Here is a 6292-nt window from a genome sequence, read left to right as displayed (position 1 = left end):
GACTTTTTTTCTGAGTAAATGTCCATAGGATTGCACTGAAAAACTATTGCTTATATGAATTCATTGAACATACTGAAACCTTGTGTTTTTAAAATGGGGATGAACACTGTGATGCCCATCTTAATTTGCATCCCCTGGAAAGCAAAGCAGAGCATCTATATTTGGTCGCCCATTCAACATATGTCTCTAGATGTACACATCACTGAAAGCCATAGATATAGTTACAGCTGGGTGCATATTCCAATGCTTATTCCAATGGGCATTCCATTTGCTTTTGCAGTTCCTATAAGCGAGGCTATCCAAAACCCAGGGTTCCCATCAGTATCTGACTAGATATAAAAGAAGAAAACTACACAGAACTAAAGGGACAAAAGCTGGTAACAACCAATCTTTTACTGCAGAGGAGGTTAACCCCTCCTTACTACGGCCTGCACCAGCTCCCTCAGGTGATTTCCTATGCCCCCTTCCCAATACACCTAAGTATTTGATGGCAGCAGTGGTGCATTTGTTTATACATTCATTTGTCCCTCAATTCTGTTGGATTCTGGTGCAATATAATGGAGTATCTGGTATATGTTTCTGATGCAGAGGAAATAATAAAAAGGGGAAATAGAAATGTGGGGAAATTGTGTTCAGACATGGAATATTATCCTGAAATGGCCATCTGGGGCCACAGGTTCAAATCCTACCTCCCAGAATTATGAGACGTGTGCATGGAGGTGGCCACATTTCACAGCACATGCTTTTTGACTAGTGGCATGTGACCCACAAAGGAATCCTAGGTGTAAATGTGGCCAAAAGCTTTGTTTCTCTCACACACATCATGTGCATGCACACACCCACATGCACAATCCATAGTAATATTGTCAAAACAGAATACAAAAAAAACCTGCTGTGGTCCTTCAGCAATTATTTAATATTATGCTGTTTTAGAATAAAGTATCTAGTCGAGTGTTTTGTAATTCCCCCCCTCATGTAAACAGTGCAAACGAAGCAGATAATTTAACTTGTTTCATATGTTTCCAAGAAGTCGTTTTGAAAATTCTCCAAGCACAATTATATTTCTATAGTGCAGAGATCCCCCCCCCAGTTCCAATTTTATGGCAATTGAACCTTGTTTGAAGAAAAGATGATCAATTTTCTTTTCTGCTGTCCTTGGAGAACTCAAGTATGCCTGAAGTTAAGGTTCTTTAATGAGAGAAGAGATTATTAATGCTTATTTAGGGAGCCGACACACCAATTTTCCAGATATAGATTGCAGAAACAATAAATATAAATATATAATGATGAATGCAATATATAACAAAATGGAATATAATTACTTTTTGTAGGGGTTCACCCACAGTTCTTGTAGATTCACGGGCATGGACAGACAGGCATTATATACCCCTTGGCAAGTTGATCCACATAGATAAACCTAACTGGTAGCGCTGCAAGTCACTACAGTCTCCCTAACAAGGGATAAAGAGATTATCATTCTTATATGCTTTTATGAAAATAAGTTGAATAACTGGATGTACACCCAAATTGTATGTTTTGGATTGGAGTGTTAAATAAATTACTTGGGAGTAAGCCCCACTGAATTCAGCAGGACCTGTTTCTGGAAATGATAGGGAATGGCATACATATCACTTATTGTTAATCTGTCACTGGCATTTCCATCACAGTTCCCTTTTCTCTCCTTCCCCCATTTCAGTTTTTTGTGTCAGATAAATTTAAGTGGCAAAAGGCAGCCAGGTAGTCAGTTCTGTAGGTGGCAATGGATAATCTGAAAGGTGGCAGAAAGACAAGCAGTAATAGCATCAACTTTCAGAAACAGAATCTAGGTTATGAGAACAAGCCATTATAAAACTAAAATAGTCTTCAAACTGATGTATGACACTTTAGCCAACGTGATGTGTTAACATACATTTGAAACACACCTTCAGATTCTTCACAACTTGTACCAAAGTTCATAGTAGTTAGCTTTTCATGAACGGTTAATGATTCTGTGGAAGAAAAGGGCAGCCTTGCTCCTTAGAAGGAAGTCTTACATGTTTTAGAGAGGAGGATCCTCTGCTTGTCAAAAGCTGCTCAGATACCCTTTCCATTGTGGTTTTCTGAGGTCTTTCACAAGAAATTTCATCCGAGATTTGATTTGCCTTTGAGTTCAAAAGCATCTGAACTCAAAAGACAATGATTCATTGTGCTAACAATTGTCTCAATGACATTTTGCCATTTCCCATGGATTCAGAACATGAAAGAAGGGTTGTCAAATCACCATTTGTGATGTAGTGACCTTCACAGCTAACCGGGCATGGGGGCTGATATGCACAGGGAAGGCTGGCACTCAGCCAGATCCATGGAGATTTCCTTTTTACTAAGCGACTACATGGAAGGGTAGAAAACAATAAAGGAAAACTGTTCATCCCATTGTATGAAAGCGTGGGGGAGGCAAACAGAATATTCAAAGCACAGAAATTAAATCTGTGTAAAATAAATGTAGATGTGGAAGGTCTTGGACCCTATCTCAAGTCCTACCTTGACCCCTGGTTCTCCACCTTCTCTGTCCTCAAGAGCAAAAGTGCCAGTGGAACTGGTGGAAAGCCCAGAGGTGACAGAGGTGCACTTGCATGCATGCCAGGAGTCTTGTGTTTTAATATTTTGTTGGAAGCCACCCAGAGTGGCTGGGGCAACCCAGTCAGATGGGTGGCATATTAACAACAACAACAGCAACAACAACAACAACAACAACATTCCTCATCAGGGATCTCCTCTAGAAGAAAGGTCTGCTTGAGAGGAGGGAGAAGAATCTGCTACCATCAGTGATCCAGCAGATGACCAAGCAAAGGAGGGAGGATATAAACTTCTCATTGGCTACTGAGCCTTTGCTAGAACTTTATTGCTTAGCTCCTGCTACAACTGGCAGTCCTAGAAATGGACACCAGTAAATGAAATGGAATGGATTTTTGGGGTGGTGGTATTGCTTTATTAAGTGCTTTTTACTGCTTTCTTGGTTTTTCTTCATTAATACTTTTTATTGTTAGCTTTTTCGGTTTGCTTTCAAGAAAAGTGAAGAAAGCACACTTAAAATAAATAGCTGCCCTACAGTTCTTGTTGTGAGTCACTCATCCACACCACCAGCAGCCTTTTTGTCTTCTTTGAAAGTGTGCATTTGACACCCAAGGAGAAACCAAAGCATACAATAAGGGACCAGAAGACTTGACTCCTCTTCTACTTTCACTGGTGTATTATTAAGCAGCTCCATTGGATCACATTTTGTTCTACTTTCATAATGGGGGGAAGGTTAATTTTCTACCTTGTCTCAGTAATACAGCATGAATGTATGAACATCCACAACTGTTTCCCCTCTTCTTTCTCCCCTTCCCCAGCCCTGTAATGTCACAGAAATCAAAATTGACTGACTCCTTGTAGTCTGCAGAAGCAGGATAAGAAGCATCATTTGTGGGGGAGGAAGAAGACTGTCTAAAGCTTTTTCTTGAAGAAACCTGGACCAGTGTTAATTAAAAAGCCCCCCAAAAGTAGTCGAAACCAATTACTCATATTTTATTTTGCATGTCAAAACAGTTTCATGCCTTGGTGAAAGGTTCAACTCACTTTTTAATGCTTCTGAACCTATTAGTCTATCCTTAGCAAGTCAGCCTCCCCCCAGTAAAAAAGAACAACAACAACAACAAAGGAACAGAAGAAAGGTTAAATACTAAATTCTTAACTCAACTTTAAAGTCAGATGTTTCTGAAACATAGTGGAAAGGCCCTCTGTGGCCACCACCCCAGGTTTAATAAGCGTTATTTCCAACATTGGTGACAAAATGCAATTATGCTGTTGAGACAGGTCTGAATGAAAGTCACCACATGAAATATTAACATCCAGCTGCCGTTGAGCTGCCATTGTCTTGGGTTGATGGAAAACAATAATCCCATTTCAGTTTCAGAGGAGTTTTTATAAGAAAATCCTATTTAAAAAACTGAAAAAGAAAAGTTAACATGTTAACTAAGACAGTCTATGTTCAAACCTGCCTGGGCTGAATCATCACTGGAGATATTAAGGAATGTGGGTATTTATGCCATTGCTGTATTCCAGTCAAAAGGGAAATGAAAGTATCTTCTCAACCCCCCGGCCACTTCCTGCGTCCTTTGCCATTTCTGACCACTAACTAGAGTTTACTCTGTTCTACCCTGGGACTGGAAAAAAGAACATTTTATCATAGGAAAAAAAGACTCCGAAAGATTTAAACTAATAACCTCTCATCTTGCTTCTCTTCCCAACTTCGGATGTTGGATAATTCCAGGGGAAATAGGAGCAGAAATTGCTGATGTTTGCTTATTCCTCCAGTGTCCTGATTCTGGTGAATATGATTGGTTCCCCTCCCCCCGAAACAGGGCAGAATGGAAATTGATGCCTTCCAACATCCCTATTCTCAACACAGCTTTTCCAGTCCTTCTTTTCAGGAAAAAATAGTTAATTCTTTAGTACAAACAAATGTTCCCAAAACATTTCCAGCATGCTTTTCAAAGGAAAATGGTTGGCCCTTATATCTTACTTATTGGTATTCCCACTTATATGGTTTTGCTTTCAGCTGTGAGCAGCTTGTGATTGCTTTGTTTCATTTGCTTTTGTAAAAGGTTCGTTAACCATGTAAATTTCACATAATGCTGACCTCACCCTTTGGGGCGTATGTGAGGAGACCACACAAGTGAGAAATGAAAGCAGAATAACACTTTGAGAAGCAAGGGGTTTTGCTTTGAAACAGCTTTGCCTGTTGTAAGCGAGATAATTTCTCCTTGCAAACGAGATGTAATCCAATGCTGATGCAATCAGTAGTTGGCTGTAAGATTAAAATATTGTTTAAAAACCACAACAGCTCTGTATAGTTGTGCCAGAAATGAAAATAGTAAACTTAATCTCAGCTTCAAAACTCCTCACCTATCCTCATTCCCCATCTGGCATAGAAGTAAGGTGGCCACCATCAAAATGAGGGATGAAGGAGGGCACACCAATTTTTATAATATCTGCAGTTGCTAATTCAGATGTGGAGATAATTTAGAAATAATTGCTATACAGTGGTACCTCAGGTTAAGTACTTAATTCGTTCCAGAGGTTTGTTATTAACCTGAAACTGTTCTTAACCTGAAGCACCACTTTAGCTAATGGGGCCTCCTGCTGCTGCCACGCCACCAGAGCATGATTTCTATTCTTATCCTGAAGCAAAGTTCTTAACCTGAAGCACTATTTCTGGGTTCAGAGTCTGTAACCTGAAGCTTATGTAACCCGAGGTACCACTGTACTTTAAATAGACATACATGCCATTGTGAGAAAGACTGTGACTAAGTGAACTGACTGCCTGCTCAGCCTCTTGTCCATGAGGTAGCTATCGGTGAACAACTTCAGAAGAGCATCCTCCTCCTCAGGGTTCTTTGCCTTTGAACTGATCTAGATAGCTCTTCAAATAGAGGACTTCTTCAAACAGAGGGCTGTCCTGTCACAAATGGGAGATTGTACTCTGCAAAGTAGGACAACAAATGGCTATCCTACTCCATGCAAGCATTTTGGGGCATAGCATTTTAGACCTCTTTTTTCTGGATCTATCCCTTTGTGCTCGAAGTTGTTTGTCACACTTGCTGTCTGTACAAATCAAGGGGCTTATGCCTTCTTCCCTAGCTTTCTTACAAATGCACTTCCAGTAATGAGATTTCAGTAAACGCATTAGTAAGATAGGATAACTATCAGTAACCACAACAAAAGCCAGATCAAATACAAGGTGCAATCTAACTGGGAAACATGTAAACACTTAAATGAGATCTTGGCATCAATAAGGGATTTCTTGTTCTACTATAATTATGTTATAATGGTGAAAGTTGCCTTAGCATGAAATGGACATTGCAGCACTTTTGAAGAAATATATATGTATGTATAATCCCTTTCATCAAAGACTGTGAAAGACATGTAGAATTACTGTTTGTACTCTGAAATGTAGGTATTTCCTTTGCAAACGATATTTTGCTCACTGCCACTTTAGCCAGAATTTTAGAGTGAAATTGTAAAACTGAGTTGTTCTGTTTACAGATAGGTAGCCGTGTTGGTCTGCCATAGTCAAAATAAAAAAATTCCTTCCAGTAGCACCTTAAAGACCAACTAAGTTAGTTCTTGGTATGAGCTTTCGTGTGCATGCACACTTCTGGTATCTGAAGAAGTGTGCATGCACACGAAAGCTCATACCAAGAACTAACTTAGTTGGTCTTTAAGGTGCTACTGGAAGGAATTTTTTTATTTTGAGTTGTTCTGTGTATGT

General features: G+C 39.6%; 1 long non-coding RNA gene across 1 annotated transcript; it reads right to left on the bottom strand.

Moving 5' to 3' along the window:
• Positions 1-934: 934 nt before the first annotated feature.
• LOC309541291 lies at positions 935-4916 on the bottom strand. Its single transcript, XR_014223690.1, has 3 exons — positions 4016-4916; positions 1323-1451; positions 935-1188 (listed from the first exon to the last, which is right to left on the bottom strand). It is a non-coding gene; the product is annotated as an uncharacterized lncRNA (long non-coding RNA).
• Between the last annotated feature and the right edge of the window lie 1376 nt (positions 4917-6292).

The sequence above is a fragment of the Podarcis vaucheri genome, assembly GCF_965113315.1.
Source record: "Podarcis vaucheri genome assembly, chromosome: 1".
Lineage (NCBI taxonomy): Eukaryota > Metazoa > Chordata > Lepidosauria > Squamata > Lacertidae > Podarcis > Podarcis vaucheri.
The sequence above is the reverse complement of the archived record's forward strand: the minus strand, read 5'-3'. Positions and strand labels throughout refer to the sequence as shown.